The following is an 18,861-nucleotide window of genomic DNA, read 5'->3' as shown; positions in this document are numbered from 1 at the left end:
TCAAAGAGGAATGAAGCTCTATGTAATCATGTGACAGGAAATTTCTGCTAAAAATATTTTTTAGAACTGAGATGGGTTTAATTCTGTGATGCTATTTTCTCACTGTCTGCATGGATCTATTGACCTTCCTGAGGAATGTCTACACTGCTGTCTGCACTATTAAATAAAATGAACTGAACCTTAAAACAGGTAGTCTTCATAGTTTATCAGGATTCTTTTCCTTGCAGTGTCACTCTTTCCTTCTTTAGGCCTTGGAGGGGGGTGGCTAGGGAGGGGGGTGGGAGTTGCACTGAGTATGGAAGTCCAAGGGTGGGGCTGGTCACAGTTCTGCAGCCAGGAAGCTGAGGCTCCCTCCTGCAGCTGCAGTCTTGGCTGGCTCTTTTCCCAGGTTCTAGTAGCTGCTAGAGATTGAGTAACCCACTTCATGTCTGCCTTGGCTCCCTCCATTTTCCAGCAAGAAGCCTCAGTTCCTTTGCAGGGGTTCTACTCTTCTTGCATAAAGTTTTTGTGATCTCCACATGGTTTACCATTACACTCTAAACATGAAATTTTTTTAAAAAGCAGCAAAAGGGAAGTATTTCCTTTCTCGGTTGGTGAAATCTCTCTTTCTCTGACACATCTGTTCTCATTACACTTTCAAATATTTAAGGATCATTGGAGAGAAGTGCTATTCGAATTTTCTGCTCTAATGGACAACTCCCTATAGTGAGGGGCCACTATAGTGTGGGTTTTAGAAGTTCCTTTTATGGTTTTTAAGAAGACAGTAATGTAGCACTTCCTGCCCACACCACTGGTTATTTTATTGCTATTAAGTTGTTCAAGAAAAAATTTGAATATGTGCATTTAGTGTACATATTATTTGTAGAAGTTTTATCTTTCTTTAATGACTTGAAGAAACTTTCCTTTTTAAAAACTTTTGCTTGTAGACAGACTCACATGAAAACTGAAGAGAAAAATGGAACATGAAAAATGACTCAATGGGAAGTATTTGTCAGTCTTTGCAGGGATGATAACATAGTTTTCATTCAAACAATATGTAAATTGTAATTCAAGATTAAGATTTAAACCTGTACCCCAGTGTTCGTCACAGCACTATTTACAATAGCCAGGACATGAAAGCAACCTAGGTGTAAACTGACAGGTGAATGGATAAAGAAGTTTGGAGTATTAGTCAGCCATTAAAAGGAACTGATGAGGTGGATGAACTTAACAGTGTATTATACAGAGTGAGGTCAGAAAGTTCTAATGAGGTGGATGAACCTAAGAGCCTGTTATACAGAGTGAAGTCTGTTCAGAGAAAGAGAAAGACAAATATCACATATTAATGTATATATGTATGGAATCTAGAAAGATGGTACTGATGAATTCATCCGTAGGGCATCAGTGGAGAGGCAGACGTAGAGAAAGAGTTGTGGACAGGGTGGGACGAATTGAGAGAGTAGCATTGGAACATACATATTACCATATATAAAATTAGAGAGCCAATGGAAGCTTGCTGTAATATACAGGGAGCTCAAATCTGGTGCTCTGTGACCACCCAGAAGGGTTGGATGGGGTAGAAGGTGGGAGGGAGGTTCAAGAGGGCGGGAATATACATATAGCCATGGCTATTATATTCATGTTAATATATGGCAGAAACAAACAATATTGTAAAGCAGTTATCCTCCAGTTAAAAATAAATTAAAAAATAATAAAAATGGAGATAGGAGTCAAAGTCTTGAGACTCTTAATAAGGGTCAGATTTGGTGTGTAGGTTGTGGGATATAGAACTGGGACTCCTGGCAGTGGCAGCACTATGTGGGGACCAAAACACTTTGTAAAAAACCGCTTAATGTGTGACAGGCTTTTTTGTTTTTTAAGGGTAAAGCTACAATTCTGAGGTGGTGGTAGTAGGGGAATGGTTTGAGGGGAGTGGGAAGGGAGCTGGCTTAGAAACATAGCCAAGATCTAACATTAGGGATAAAAAACATATACTAAATAACACAAATTGTTGTCTTCTCTTTATATCTCACTAACTGATATTTCTACCATTTAATGGACTGTCTCTCACTTTCAAGCTACTTCCTCTATGTTAACAAATTTTAATTAAGAAAAAGCAGCACTTTGGGGCTAAGTACTGGGAAAGCATGAGCTTTCCTTGCTCCTCCCTCTGTTCCCCCAAATATGCTATTAAGATGAATTCTACAAGCTTGGCAGCCTGCCAGGGCTAAGGAGAAAGATGGCTTAATCAGTAAGCTAGAAGAAGCCAGCTAATATTTTATCTTGTGTCCTCCTCATCCTTTTTTGTTTGCTCGTTTTTTAATTGTAGTTTCCCTTTGTTATTTCCTAGTCTTCAGCAGAAACTGGGAGAATTAGAGGAGGTGGCTATATCCATGTTTTTTAGAAAGTTAATATGGGGACAGAAAAAGACCTTTCGAGAAGTAGTTTACAGTGTTAAGCAACTAACAAAGCATAATAGACATTCAGTGTAGGTGTTGCTTGTCATATGTCAAGCAGTATACTTCCCATTTCTTTAATCCCCATAGCAGCGTTATATGAGACTGGCATTGTGATTATATCTGTTTTATAAACAAGGAAAGTGATGCTTAGGCAGGTTGAGAAATTTGTTCAAGGTCACGTGGCTAACATGTGATGGAACCAGGAGGCAAATCATAATTTCAAGCTGCAGCCCATCCTCTTAGCCCCTATGCTACTGGGTCAGGAGTTTGAGGCAACAAGCAACAACCAGGGAGGGTTTGAGGAAGTTTCCCCAGGAAGACTCCAAAACGTAGGGAGAAAGTGAACTTTTTGCTTTTATGCAGAATGAGAACTTAGGTGTTAAAGAGGAGTGTTGGGCTCTTCAAGAGCTAGGAACTTGGACACATTTGAGTTTAAGACAGGCATCAGAAAAATACCTTCAATTTTCTTATGGAACCTATGAAAGTGAAAGTGTTGGTTCCTCAGTCATGTCTGACACTTTGGGACCTCATGGATGTTGCCTTACTGGGCTCTTCTGTTCATGGAATTCTCCAGGCAGGAATGCTGGATTGGGCGGTCGTGCCCTTCTCTGAGGGATCCTGCCAACCCAGGGTTCAAACCTGGATCTCCTGCATTGCAGATGGATTCTTTATCATCTGAACCACCAGGCAAGCCCCATGGAACCTGTATTCACCTTTCATTCAACATATACTTGTGAGGAGGGTTTTGGGGGAGAGGGAGAATGTTTTGAGTTTGATGCTTACTGCTAATAGAACAAATGGACTTAACTAATGTAAAACATTTTTAACAGTCAAATGTACAATTTTCTGATGTATTTAGTTGTAGCAGAGATTTATCATATTCTGGGTATTATAATCCCAAAATATGAGATTATAATATTTCTATATATAATTATGTTACTATATGTATATAGAATATATATAATTATATGCAGAATATTAATATACAGAATATATAATTATATTATAATTCTAACATCTCCTGGAGTAATATTAATATAACCAGCTTGGAAAAGACTAGGATTAAAAATAAATTCTCTACCCCACTTAGAACTCCCTAAAATCCAGTCTACAGATAGGCTGGCGTAGATCTAGTAAGGTACAGTTGTCCCTAGGTATCTGCAGGGGACTTCCTGCAAATACCAAAATCCAGGGATATGCAAGTCTGTTATATCAAATGGCATAGTATAATCAGCACCCAGGATCCACAAGTTCTGTGTTCTAGGATACAGACAGCTGGACTGTACTTTCACTCTGTTTCTCAGTTTATCTGAGTATCTGTCTCTTCTTGAGGGAGATTTTCATTTGTTCCAGTTTCAGCTGCTTAAAACTGATTATCTTATCTCTACTTGAGGTAAGATTTCATTTGTTTTGCTTTTAGCTGTTTCAGAAAAGACTGTGTTAGTTCAAGCACTGAAATAAAGGACTGTATTAGTTATTCCAACTATCAAATTCAACCAGGTTCAAGTCACTGTGATCCGAAATTGGTGGTAATTTCAATTGGTGGGGTCGTTTTTAAGAAAGGAATTTAAAATCTTTTTATTATGAAGATTGTATAACAAGTGTGCAGAAAGTTCGGAAAGTTGAGAGACAAAATCATCTATTGTCCCACCATCCCCAAAGTTCAGTTCCGTTCAATCGCTCAGTTGTGTCTGACTCGTTGTGACCCCAATGGCCTGCAGCACGACAGGCATCCCTGACCATCACTATATCCTGGAGCTTGCTCAAACTCATGTCCATCGAGTCAGTGATGCCATCCAACCATCTCATCCTCTGTCGTCCTCTTCTCCTGCCTTCAGTCTTTCCCAGCAGCAGGGTCTTTTCTAATGAGTCAGTTCTTCGCATCTGGTGGCCAAAGTATTGGAGCTTCAGCATCAGTTCTTCCAATGAATATTCAGGACTGATTTCCTTTAGAATTGACTGGTTTGATCTCCTTGCAGTCAATCCAAAGGACTCTCAAGAATCTTCTCCAATATCACTGTTCAAAAGCATCAATTCTTCGGCGCTCAACTTTCTTTATAATCCAACTCTCACATCTGTACATGACTACTCGAAAAACCATAGCTTTGACTAGACGGACCTTTGTCAGCAAAGTAATGTCTCTGTTTTTTAATATGCTGTCTAGGTTGGTAATAGCATTTCTTCCAAGGAGCAAGTGTCTTTTAATTTTATGGCTCAGTCACCATCTGCAGTGATTTTGGAGCCCAAGAAAATAAAGTCTGTCACTGTTTCCATTGTTTCCCCATCTATTTTCCATCAAGTGATGGGACCAGATGCCATGATCTTCGTTTTTTTAATGTTGAGTTTAAAGCCAACTTTTTCACTCTCCTCTTTCACTTTCATCACAAGGCTCTTTAGTTCCTCTTTGCTTTCTGCCATAAGGGTGGTGTCATCTGCATATCTGAGGTTATTGATGTTTCTCCTGGCAGTCTTGATTCCAGCTTTTGTTTCATCCAGCCTGGCATTTCTTGTGATGTACTCTGCATATAAGTTAAATAAGCAGTGTGACAGTATACAGCCTTGATGTACTCCTTTCCCAATTTGGAACCAGTCTGTTGTTCCATGCCCAGTTCCAACTGTTGCTTCTTGACCTGCATACAGATTTCTCAGGAGGCAGATAAGGTGGTCTGGTATTCCCGTCTCTTTAAGAATTTTCCATAGATTGTTGTGATCCACACAGTCAAAGGCTTTGATGTAGTCAATACAAAAATCCCCAAAGTATTTTCATATAATAGGTATTCAGTGTGCTGGGCCCATTGGTAAGCAGTGGGGATACATAAGAAAGCAAACAAGTGATGACCTGTGCTCTCTTGGAGCAAATGGATCACCAAACATACAAACAAACAAAAAAAATACAAGATGGGAAAATAGGACTGTGTGCATAATGGGCTGTGGGAGCACACGGGAATGCAGTTTTGTGATCTGGGGATTTATCAGTAATGATGAGATTTAGGGAATTAAGAAGTCAACTTCATGGAATGGGGAAATATGGGGGAAGGCATATTTAGAGGATTCTAGGCAGAAGGAGCGGAGAAGGCAATGGCACCCCACTCCAGTACTCTTGCCTGGAAAATCCCAGGGACGGGGGAGCCTGGTGGGCTTCCGTCTATGGGGTTGCACAGAGTCGGACACGACTGAAGTGACAGCAGCAACAACAGCAGGCAGAAGGAGGGCTTCCTTTGTGGCTCAGCTGGTAAAGAATTTGCCCGCAATGCAGGAGACCTGGGTTCGATCCCTGGGTTGGGAAGATCCCCTGGAGAAGGGAAAGGCGAAATGTGCAAAGTTTCCGGAATGAGAAATCACAAGGTCTCTCGTGTTATGTAACCCATAAGTTTGGTATGGCCACATTGTAGGCTGTGGGGAGGAAAGCTGGCTGAAGAAAGTACAGATGGTGAAGTTTCCAATATCATGTCCTGTTTCTGCATAATGTAAAAATCACTTAATATAAAGTGGGGACTCATGGAATGACAGTATTGTGTGTTTACATGGATTCAAAGGTGTATAATTGTAACGTAATAAAGATAAAAATTTGTTTAAAATTAAGAAAAGAAAGATTTAAATCTGAACAGTTTTCCTTAGACACTGGAATACCATTCATTCATAAAATAAAAAGTTTTCCTAGATGCTTATCGCTCTGTTAGTCTTCTTTACTCTGTGCTATTTCATATATATAAAATCAAAGCTAATTTTAAAAATATTTTAAAAATTTTACTTTGAATGTGATGGGTCTTTGTTGCTCCAGGGACTTTTCTCTGGTTGTGGAGGGCAGGGGCTACTCTTTAGTTGCAGTGTGCAGGTTTCTCATTGTGGTGGCTTCTCCTGTTGTGGAGCAATGGCTCTACAGTGTGCAGGCTCCAGTAGTTGCAGCATATAGGCTCAGTAGTTGCGGCTCCTGGGCTCTAAGTGCACAGGCTCAGTAGTGGTGGTGCATGGACTTAGTTGCTCTGCGGCATGTGGGGTCTTCCTGGATTGGGGTGGAACTTCTGCATTGGCAGGTGGACATTTTACCACTGAGCCAGCAGGGAAGTCCAGGAAGATAATTTTTTAATAAACATTTATTTTTAGTTTGCTCTACTGGGTCTTACTTGTGACATGCGGGATCTAGTTCCTTGATTAGGGATTGAACCTGGACCCCCTGCATAGGGAGCAGAGAGTCTTCGCCACTAGACCACCAGGGAAGCCCCACAAAGCTAATTTATATTGGTCTGAAATATATTTTTGAAGGTCTTCACTCTGATTTAAATACATTCTCTAACTAATTCCTTCCCACAGTCCCTGTTAAGCCCTGTTCAGATCAGACCCTTCTAAGGGTTTTTCCTCTGCTAATTGACCCAAGATCTGTAGTTTTTAAGTCATATCTTGAAGCAGGCCTCAGGAAAGTGCCTCTGAAAAGAAAAATAATGTTAGTCATGGAAGTTGGTCATTCTGCATGGTGGTTATTAAAACTTAGCCTGGTGAAAAACTCTCTCTCTTCTCATAAAAAAACTCCTAAACCTTTGTAGCCTCGTCATCTCCATGTCATTATAACCATTACTTCTTATGCTCAGGCCTAAAACTAGTCTTCTTGAATCTTTTTTTCCTCTCCCCAGTCTGTCAATCCAATCTGTCAGTCAGTCCTGCTTTGACAGATATCAAACTGACCATGTGTTAATGCCTTCATTGCTATTCCTCTGGTTCAAGTCATGCTCAGCTTTTCCTTGGATTATTAACCTCTTGAACTCTGTTCTCCGCCTAGCAACCTGAGTACTCTTAAAAATGGAAAGCACTCCATCACTCTTTTCTTGAGACTAAGAAATTCAGAGAATAGTTTGCGTGAAGTAAATTGTGGCAAGATGAAGAGAAACTATGTAAGGTATTTTGCTAAGTTCCAAGGGTGTACTCCCTTCCCTTTTTTGTTTTTCTTTTTTTCCCCTCCTCGGTTTAAGACATTGAGCTCTTTGAAATTTTCCTGTTAGGAAAATAATAGGAAAAGAAAGGAGATAGAATAAAATGTAGCAATCTAGAAATGTTTCCTCTTCAACAGTTCTTGTAAAACTTGATTTGAAAGGGTAGAAAACCAGTAAAAGCAGTGATTGTGCATGACAGGTGTCATAGTATAGGTTAAAAAATGTGTGTGTGGAGAATAGGAAAGGAGGGGCAGCTGACTGTTTTTTTGACTCAAGGAAATTTCCTCAAAAATGGTGACATTGAAACTAGATTAATGTGTTTAAAGATAAACTATTGAGCTAAGGGAACCGATATGCAAAATTATACAGATATGAAAAGAGGTATAGTGTGTTACAGGAATGGAGAAGATCAGAACGTGGATAGAACATTAGGGGTGCATGACTGTGAGTAGGCAGATATGAAGCCTTTACAGTCTTATGTCTGATGATAAAGGGTTCTGTTTGGAAACAATGGAGTTTTTCCTACAGATCTTTCAGTACTATTATAGAATTTTCAACAAGAGCATAATAAGACTGGTTTCATCATTGAGTGAATAAACTTTTTCTTTGTAGGAGCAATCGTGTTCGACATAACTAAATATGACTTATGTAATGCAGTTTTAAAATTCAGAATTAGAGAAATGGTTATATTTGATAAATTGGATTATTTTTCTTCCTAACTGCCTTCCTCTATCAACCAAAAAATACATATAAGAAATAAAAGATAAGCTAGATCAGTATTTGCTTTTTAAGTTTTGCATGACTTGGAACAATCCCCCACAGTGTTAGAAGCTAAACACACAATGTTCTTGTGCTCCTGGTCTAGAAATGTAGCCAGGGGAAAAATATGATGCCTGCTGGTCTGATTACACAGCCAGGAGTAAGGAAAGCAAATATCTACATAAGCTGTTAAGTATCAAAATTTTAGTCCAATGATATTTATGTTAATATTTGTCTTAAAAGAATATCAAGATAAAAAGAGTTGGGAAAGACCACAGATTGTCACCATGCCCTTTTTGGAAAACCACCTACCTTGTGGGATTTTTTTAAAAAAACTGTCAGTAATCAAAGTCTGCATCTGCCTGTGATCTGTGCCTGAGCAATAAACACTGCTGCTGCTACTGCTGCTAAGTCACATCAGTCACGAGCAGTAAAAATTTCTGAACTTAGTTTTCAGAGAGCATTAGGCTAGAATGTTTTGGGTTCTGGAAACCACGTTTAGAGAAATCAAGTTCAGAAAAATAAACCAGAAAAGCAGATACAAAATGAATGAAAGTCAAACTAGGTCAGGAAAGATTTGCTTATGAAAAGGATGTATTTTTCCCTTTGTGTACAGAAATAGTAGTCCAGTCTCAGTTGCTGTAATTGACATTGTGAAAAACAGTTCTGCTTGATTTTAGCAACATCCTTGTCAAACCTTATGAAACATTTTGGCCAGTTTGATTTTCCTCTTCTCTCTGGACCTGCAGATAAATTTATTGTGAATAAATGGAAAATAGTTTGGCAGTGGGTAAAAAGGAAGAGGAAAAGCCAAGATTCTGGTTAATTTATAAACCAGACATCTTGAATAGATGAGTTGGCTATAGCTCTTAGGAGAAAAACCATCTTTTGCCCTTCAAGTTCATTTCTTACATCTGTTTTTATTTCTTTAGAGTTTATGAAGTCAAAAAAATTTTTTAATTTTATTATTTTCAGAAGTCTCTTCTTCCATAGCGAAGTTTGCCATACTCTCCATCAGCCAGAAATAATCTCCTTCTTCTGGATTCTCAAGGTAGCTTTTCATGTAAACCCAGCGGGTGTCTTTTTTTTTTTTCCAGTACTGGGTTCTAAAATCAGATAATCTTTATCAACCAGATGTTGAAGAGGGCCTCACACTGAACACATGAGTATTGGCTATTACTTACACAGGAGTCAATTGATATGGCAAACCTAAACCAGTTCTATTAAAGTTTTGCAGTCTTCATGGAATCCACATTTTGTGATATAAATTTGGTGGAACTTCACTCAACAGCTTAAAATTATGAAATTTATTTCATAGAGCTTCCACTGAATATACTAATTTGATCCAAGCCTGTTACCAGGATACCAGGAATGGTGGTTCTCAACCTTGACTGCACATTGGAATCACCTCGGAAGCTTTAAAACACACTTATACCTGGGTCCCCACCCCTAGAGTTTGTGATTTCATTGGCTTGGGATTCAGCCAAGGTATAATAGTTTTCTTTTCTAAAGCTCCACAGGTCATTCATGGTTGAGCAGCACTGATCAAAAAACATGACCTGTTGGCTTATTAATTCACATTCAGTAGATTCCTGGGGAAGATAGTTTTTGTGAAAAATGGGAAGACAACTGCAACTGAATTACAAGGATGCTGGGCATGTGGGATTTAGACCAATAACAAAGCGAAGATTATACCTTGTAACATTGTTAATTTACCAAATACATCTCAGGGTCATCTGTAACCCCAAATGTGCTAGATCAATTGTGCCACCAGTTAGTTCCCTGAAACCTAGAGGTTTTTCCTTGCCTGGGATCACATTGCTAGCTGGGGATGGAACCAGGATTAATTCTGGAAAATTATAGTACGAATGTATTATAACATAGTGCTATAATAATAATGTTATAATATTATAACAGTAGTGTTATAATATCAATAATAGTGTTATCATATAATATCATAACATTTATAGTACTAATTTGTGGTTTGTTGCCTTGATTATTTAGGTCAAGGTCTGCAAAGCTTTTCTGTAAATAAAGGGCCGATCATAAATATTTTAGGCTGTGCAGGCCATATGGTTTCTGTTATAGATACTTAACTGTCAACCTAGCAAAAAGCCTCATAGACAGTATACACAAGGAGGAGTGTGGCTGTATTCCAATAAAACTTTATTAACTCTTAACTTTTTATCTTTTACTTCCAACTCACAGTTATAATCAGTCTTCAGGTAGGGAAAAATGTTGGCCTGTATTCCAGTTATGAAGAAGAAATGCACTATAGTCCTTTGAAGTCTGTAGCAAGTTGTGATTGCTGGATTTAGTAGAATTTTCTAATGGAATAGAGACCTGATTCCCTGAGGTCATTTATTATTTTAATTTCTTCGAGTAGACCAAGACTTTATTTAAAAACTCAAAATATTTCTTAAACTTGGTCTTGTGACAAATAGGGGGTCATTAACAATTTAAAGGGTATGTTCAGTTTCTCAGATCAATATTTCACTTCATTTGAATTTAAGATCACTGTAGTGCTTGTATGTGGTTAATGGAATCTTTGGCTAAGCAGAGTGAATACTGAGTCCTCAAAGCCCCAGAAATACTGGAAATACAGCTCCAAATCATGAGCTTATTTCCAGTGCAAAATACAAACAAGCCTGACAACAGGGCCATGAGTTGTAGTGGAAAGAACACTGACCTTGGAATCAAAAACCCAGGTGTAACTCTTGGATTTATCACTATTTACCAGCCTTACTTTCTTCAACCATAATATGCAGATATCTGTCCTACATACGTTTTATGGATGCTGAAGGTGAAGACTGCTGTTACTTTTCACATGGTATGACATATGTGGAAGTGCCTCATTGAAGAGGCCTGGGTCAGGTTTAGCAGAAGTGACAGTTGTGTAGCCGAAAGCTAAGGAAGACTAGACTAGCATGGAGTGAGCCTAAGGGACTCTCCCTATTGGTTTCTAGAGGGAATATCTGAGAATCTACTGTAGAGACTTATCCTAGAGCACAGATAACAGAAATCGAAAGACTGAAGAACAAGTAAGGAGGCGGTTCAATGGGAAAAGGGAAGTCTGGGAGTCTTTCTCCGTTCAGTGACTCCAAATGAGATTCTCACTCTTGCATTTTTCTTAATCTAGTATGATTTTTTTTTAATGTCTTGGGTATTTGGAAGCTCTTGGCTGCACAGTATTCTTTGAAATAGAGGCACAGAGTCATTGCAAATAACTGTACTATAACAGATGTAATCACTTTGTTACTTGCTGAGTTCAACCAAAGGATTATCAGCTAGAGTCCCTGCCCAGAAGGTACTTACGAACTATATGTAGATATGACATCTATCACCAACCTAGTCACTTAACACCACCTCAGTTGACTCATCTTTGTCATGGACACTAAAATGCCTTGTTGTTGTTTAGTTGCTAAGTTGTATCCAACTCTTTTGCCAATCCATGCACTGTAGCCCTCCAGGCTCCTCTGTCCATGGGATTTCCCAAGCAGAAATACTGGAATGCCATTTCCTTCTTCAGGGGATCTTCCCGACCCAGGGATTGAACTAAGTGTTACAAAATAGTATGCATTTGTCTGCTAGGCTGTGGGATTCTGCAGGTGAGAGGAAGAGAGATGGAGAGAATGGAAAGGAAGTAGAAGTAGATTGGCAGAATTACACAATGTCATTTCATCTGATTTTTTTTTTTTTAAAGCTGAAGGCTACTCCAGTTTTAGACTCCATGTGCAGGACTCAAGCATCCTGGATGTGACCTTAATGCTGCTTTTGTGGTCAGCACATTGTGGGATGTGCAGCATTGAAGCTGGGGACAGTAGGGTCATATCTAAAAGCCAAGGCCAGGCTGGAGTTTCAGTTCATAATTTGAGAGTTATGGTCATGTGGGCAGCCAAAAGGATTATCAGGAAGTAAGGAGCAGTGGAGTTAAGAAAGTATGGGAAGTAGCCTGAGCAATAGTTGTTATAACGGGAGGAGTCCCTGGAGTAATTTGTCCCAAAATGTGTTCTAAGTGCCACGGGATTTTTAACTTGTAATAAATGATAAAAATGTTTCCTGGACATATACTGGGTTCAAAGTTAAACAGGTTTTTGTTTTCATTTTTTACTGTAGGGCTCTTGATGCCTCAATATGCCTATTGGTATCATGAGTCTGCAAGATAAACCTGTCAAATTTGGCAGGTCACAAATATTTCATATAGAATCATGATTAGTTGGTTGGTTGTGGTGGAGTGGTAGAGGGGGGAATTGAGAGATCTTTTTCACAGGACTTACTTTGGTGAAAGTTATCCTTGGACATGTGACACCTCCTGTGAAGACTGCTGTTACTTTTCGCCTGGGCTCTTTAATGGACTTCTGTGAGCCCCATGGAGTCCTGAAGGAACCCATAAACACCCAGAAACTTGGCCCTGCTCTCCATAAGTGCATTTTCCCTCCCTCCAGCCTAATCCCTTGACTGATATTTGTTATTGATAAAATTAAAGAAATCAGCCCTTCTGAAGAAAGACAAGTGATTAACCCATAATTACTGGGACCAAAAAAACAAAAATGGGTCAGAGTCTCTTTTAACTGACCTTGCATGGGGCAAATAGGCTTTTCCCTCCCCCTTACCTTAACGAGCATTGAAATTATATTTTAAAGAAAATTTCAGAGGGAATATATCTGGTAAAGTTTTAAAAACACATTTTGGGACAGGTTACCCCAGGGACTCCTCACATTCTAACAACTATTGCTCAGACTACTTCCCATACTTTCTTAACTCCACTGCTCCTTACTTCCTGATAATCCTTTTGGCTGCCCACATGACCATAACTCTCAAATTATGAACTGAAACTCCAGCCTGGCCTTGGCTTTTAGATATGACCCTACTGTCCCCAGCTTCAATGCTGCACAATCCCACAATGTGCTGACCACAAAAGCAGCATTAGGTCACATCCAGGATGCTTGAGTCCTACACATGGAGTCTAAAAAGTTTAAAATATATCTGGAAAACTTAAACAGTGAGATTGGAAAATGAGGCAGGTGGAGTGTTAAGATTGGCCAAACCTAATGAGTGAACAGGGCAGACTGTTCTTCCTGCACAGTCTCACAGACTCCTAAAATACTGCATGCAGAACTCTAGTCTTCTTACATTCTTAAAGTGAAAGGCACTGTTTCCCTGACAGTCAGGAGCCTAAGTAAGTGTTATCCTTTCCTCCTCTCTGTCCCTCCCTTCTTAAGTCAGTCCCTTACTAGTTCTCTCCTTTTCATCCTCTGCCTTTGCTGATAGGGTAAATGGTCCAGTTGCCTCCTAATGGCAGTTAGCAAAGGGATGGGGGCAAGGGTACTGACACCTATGGTACTGTACATATCTCTTTCAGAATTAGCCAAGGGTAAGAATTATGTCTTATTTGTCCTCCTTTCCCCAGTAATTAGCAGAGTACCTGGCACTTTTAATTAGGGAGTTATCACTTAGTACCTGTAAGGAGGAACCAAAGAAAAAAATAATAAAGTAGAAGGTTTTGTTACTCATTTTGCAGTTGACCCTTGGATATTCTCAGAGCTTATAAAAGCAGTTTGTACTTTGGAGGCATAAAGATGAGAGCTATTAAATACTGAATTTAAGGGGTTATGGGCAGTTAAAGGTACTTTTCAGAAAATGATTATTAAAAACTAGTGATTGTGAGTAATGTAAAATGGAGGAAAAATGAAAAAAGTTATGGAATCCAAGATATATATTTATAATCATGGTAAAAGGTGAAGAATAATCATTAAATTGTTTGGGATTAAAATGATCTACAGTAAATTCTACTCTGCATCAAATGTCAGGCTCAAGGAATTCCCTGCAGTCCAGTGGTTAAGACTCTGCACTTTGACTGCTGAGGTTCAATCCCTGGTCAGGAAAATAAGATCTCACAAGCTTCATGGGACAGCAAAAAAAAAAAAAAAAGTCACATTGTCATTACTAATACTGTTATGTTTAATGTACCAGGCCACTTATTTGTAAATAATTCATTATTGTATTAATTTGCAAAAGAGTCATTAACTGGTCAGAATTTATCCAAAATGGCCTATTGGGAATCCCTGAAAGTAGCAGAGACACCGAAGCAAATGACAGCTGCTAGTAAGCAAGCATGAGCAAGTACTGGTAAATAAAATTCAGGCCTTGGTAAGGGTGAATAGATCATGGCATCTCTGGTCCCATCACTTCATGGGAAATAGATGGGGAAACAGTGGAAACAGTGTCAGACTTTATTTTTTTGGGCTCCAAGATTGCTGTGGAAGCTGATTGCAGCCATGAAATTAAAAGACGCTTACTCCTTGGAAGGAAAGTTACGACCAACTTAGGTAGTATATTGAAAGCAGAGACATTACTTTGCCAACCAAGGTCTGTCTAGTCAAGGCTGTGGTTTTTCCAGTGGTCATGTATGGATGTGAGAGTTGGACTGTGAAGAAAGCTCAGCACCGAAGAATTGATGCTTTTGAACTGTGGTGCTGGAGAAGACTCTTGAGAGTCTTGGACTGCAAGGAGATCCAACCAGTCCATTCTAAAGGAGATCAATCCTGGGTGTTCATTGGAAGGACTGATGCTAAAGCTGAAACTGCAATACTTTGGCCACCTCATGCGAAGAGTTGACTCACTGGAAAAGACTCTGATGCTGGGAAAGGTTGGGGGTGGGAGGAGAAGGGGACAACAGAGAATGAGATGGCTGGATGGCATCACCGACTCGATGGACATGAGTTTGAGTGAACTCCGGGAGTTGGTGATGGACAGGGAGGCCTGGTGTGCTGTGATTCATGGGGTCGCGGAGAGTCGGACACGACTGAGCGACTGAACTGAACTGACGGGTAAATATAAGGAGAATGGCAGGCATAGGAGGAGGCATAAAGGAAGGGCCTTAAGAGATTAAAGCGAGGAGAAAGTAAAGATCTGCTCCCCTGATCCACTACCCTGACAATTATACAGCTCTGAGTATTATGTGGGTTATAAAAATAATAGCAAATGGTTATATAGCAGTTATCATGTGCTAGCTACTGCTCTAGTACTTCCACTAGAATTAAATCATAATTTTCATAGCAACCTTATAAGAGGGGTACTGTTGTAAATCCTATGAATTCTCATTTACAGATCAGGAAATTTATATAAGCCAGTCACCCAACTATTAAATGGTAAAGCCAGGATTTGAACCTAAGCAAATGAGAGTTGTATGAAAGAGGTACCCTGAAGATTGTTTAAATTGCTGGAAAGGTGTGTTTGCATGTGTGCTAAGTTGATTCAGTTGTGTCCGACTCTTTGCAACCCAATGGACTCTAGTCTTCTAGGCTCCTCCGTCCATGGGATTTTACAGGCATGAATACTGGAGTGGGTTATCGTGCCCTCCTTCAGAGGATCTTCCTGATCCAGGGACTGAACACCCATCTCATGTCTCCTGCATTGGCAGGTAGGTTCTTCACCATTAGTGGCACCTAGAAAGCCCAAGGGTGTGTTTAGTAAACTAGCTGTAAAACTAATACAACTGGCCCAGAAACAGCCACGTGTTATACTTCTGGGGATCAAGAAAAGTTGCCTAGGTGTGCATATGTGCAGCATCTGATCTGATACAGATGATCCTATGGGGAAATATAACACCAGTTAGCAGGCCCATCTGCACATTAATAGCTAGAGGTCTTTCATGGTATGTTCATCAGTTTCAAAACTTAAAAATGTTATAAACCTTAGACTCTGGCAAAAAGTGTGATGACTTCAAAACTCAGCACTTAATTAGGTTGGACAGCTTTTCAGGTATATTTCTGATTGTCAGTACAGCAGTAACACAGGATGTTTTGATAAATCTAGGGCTCAGCTTCTTTCACTTCGTTATAAGGAAGAAGGAACCAAGAAATGGGTGTTATTATAAATTAGATAACATCATGGAATCAATGAACATTAATTTGAGCAAACTCTGGGAAATAGTGAAGGACAGGGAAGCCTAGTGTGTTGCAGTCCATGGGGTCCCAAAGAGTAAAACATAACCTAGCCACTGAAAACAAATAAATTAGCAGCACTTTATCCAATAAAGCACAGCAGGCTATGAACCTCCTCCAGCTCAGATGGTATCAACTAGAACTGCCCTTTGCAAGTAGGCAAAAAGAACAACATGTAATTGATGTGGTTTGTCTTTACTCTCACCTTCTGCTTTGGTCATGGCTGTAGACACAGAGGAATTTTTTTGTGCTTTAAATAGCAAGAGTTTTTCTGTAATCGTGACCAACATTCTTTGTTACCTATGGCCAAAAGAGGAACCTCCATCAGTGTATGTTTGGGGGTGGAAGAACTGCCTCTAGCTCCCTTCCCCACTCAGGGTGATGCAGAGGAAGTTTGGTCTCTACCCAAAATAGCACTATACCAAGGCACAACAGAACACACTGATCAAGCAGCCCCAGCACCAACCCAGAAGGCATGGTGAAATGTGATTTCAGTACTTTCTGGGTGGAGATTCATGGCACCTAACAAATGGTCACTCTGAAAGTGGGTAGCAGGGATTCAGACCCCTAGAACTCATGACTGAATTGTAGTGATATATGCAGTCTGCTGTATTGGGCTTTCTAGGTGGCTCAGTAATAAGGAATCCACTTGCCAATGCAGGAGATGCGGGTTGGATCCCTGGGTCGGGAAGATCCCCTGGAAAAGGAAATGGCAAGCCACTCCAGTATTCTTGCCTGGGAAGCGCCATGGCTAGAGAAGCCTGGCAGGCTACAATCCATGGAAATGCAAAGAGTTGGATATGACTAAGCGACTGAACAGTAGCCGCAGCATGTGTATATATTTATAACAGGTACCATGATTGTGGGCCTCCTCTGTAAGCTCAAAACTTACATCAAAACTGGAACTCAGTCTTAGTGAGTTGTGTTTCAGTTCATCTAATACAATTTTAACTTTGAAAGGATTAGTCACTATAGCAGTCTTTAGAAATTTTATTAACCTTTCCATTACTTTTGAGTAGCAAAAATTTTAATAAAATTATGAAACATGTTTCAGGAAAATAAACTCTTACTAGTTTGAAAACAAATTATTTTTGTGTTTTCAGAGGCTGCATTTATTTTATCTCATTACATATGTTGTTGGATTTGCCTTAGATACAGTATAACAATTATCTTTATACATATTTTATTTGTAGCATAAAGCAGAGTGTATTGCTGATCCTATTTGTTACACCAGATATCTTGCTGTTCACACTGTCCACACTGCTGAATCCAGGGTAGGCAAGGCTCGAGGTAAGAGGCTGGAAGGAGACTTGAGGAGCCGTAGGGACTACAGATGTGAATATTCTCTCCTGGCTGGCATGGCAGCCATAACACAGCCTCTCTTCTGGCTGATGCAGCATCTGTAGCAGCAGCCTTAACATAACCATAAGTAGCCATAACATAACCTCATATGATGTAACCATGATGTCACTCCAGTGTAGACTGATGCAGCAGCAGCCAGGGTTTCCACGGTGAAGTTCTTATAGGCGTACCACAAAAAGTAGCCTGTAACCAAGCGAGTACCTCATGACACATATGCAGTTCTGTAAGTGATCTGAGCCATACCTAACTGTGCAAAGTCATTGCTTACAGATTATGGGGTGAGAGGGGCTGAGAGCATGGGTTGAGAGAGCTTGACTGGTGCCATCTTCTTAATTTACCCACACAATGGAACCTTTAAAAATAAGGAATACCTGCAGTGGCCACAGGACTGGAAAAGGTCAGTCTTTATTCCAGTCCCAAAGAAAGGCAATGCCAAAGAATGCTCAAACTACCACACAATTGCACTCATCTCACACGCTAGTAAAGTCATGCTCAAAATCCTCCAAGCCAGGCTTTAGCAATATGTGAACCGTGAACTCCCAGATGTTCAAGAAGGTTTTAGAAACGGCAGAGGCACCAGAGATCAAATTGCAAACATCCGCTGGATCATGGAGAAAGCAAGAGAGTTCCAGAAAAACATCTATTTCTGCTAAAGCAGACTATGACTATGCCAAAGCCTTTGACTGTGTGGATCACAATAAACTGTGGAAAATTCTGAAAGAGATGGGAATACCAGACCACCTGACCTGCCTCTTGAGAAACCTGTATGCAGGTCAGGAAGCAGCAGTTAGAACTGGACATGGAACAACAGACTGGTTCCAAATAGGAAAAGGAGTACATCAAGGTTGTATCTTGTCACCCTGCTTATTTAACTTATATGCAGAGTACATCATGAGGAATGCTGGGCTGGAAGAAGCACAAGCTGGAATCAAGATTGCCTGGAGAAATATCAGTAACCTCAGATATGCAGATGACACCACCCTTATGGCAGAAAATGAAGAGGAACTAAAAAGCCTCTTGATGAAAGTGAAAGAGGAGAGTGAAAAGGTTGACTTGAAGCTCAGCATTCAGAAAATGAAGTCATGGCATCTGGTCCCATCACTTCATGGGAAATAGATGGGGAAACAGTGGAAACAGTGTCAGACTTTATTTTTTGGGGCTCCAAAATCACTGCAGATGCTGATTGCAGCCATAAAATTAAAAGATGCTTGCTCCTTGGAAGGAAAGTTATGACCAACCTAGATAGCATATTAAAAAGCAGAGACATTACTTTGCCAACCAAGGTCCGTCTAGTCAAGGCTATGATGTTTCCCGTGGTCATGTATGGATGTGAGAGTTGGACTGTGAAGAAAGCTGACCGCTGCAGAATTGATGGTTTTGAACTGTGGTGTTGGAGAAGACTCTTGAGAGTCCCTTGGACTGCAAGGAGAT

The 18,861-nt window shown here is 40.0% G+C and overlaps 1 protein-coding gene across 8 annotated transcripts in view; it reads left to right on the top strand.

Moving 5' to 3' along the window:
* FGD4 (FYVE, RhoGEF and PH domain containing 4) overlaps positions 1–18,861 on the top strand; it is a 240,138-nt gene that overhangs the window by 137,742 nt on the left and 83,535 nt on the right. The window contains exon 1 of one of the 8 annotated variants that reach the window (XM_088837233.1): positions 8,715–9,173. The exons of the other annotated variants lie outside the window; for them this stretch is intronic. The gene's annotated coding sequence lies outside the window, so the exon portion shown is untranslated. Of the gene's footprint in view, positions 1–8,714; positions 9,174–18,861 lie in introns of those variants that run through there. 8 annotated transcript variants of the gene reach the window in all.

The sequence above is a fragment of the Moschus berezovskii genome, chromosome 6 (genome assembly GCF_049115385.1).
Source record: "Moschus berezovskii isolate FMDL1 chromosome 6, NW_MosBer_1.0, whole genome shotgun sequence".
NCBI lineage: Eukaryota > Metazoa > Chordata > Mammalia > Artiodactyla > Moschidae > Moschus > Moschus berezovskii.
This window is presented reverse-complemented; position numbering and strand designations above follow the sequence as displayed.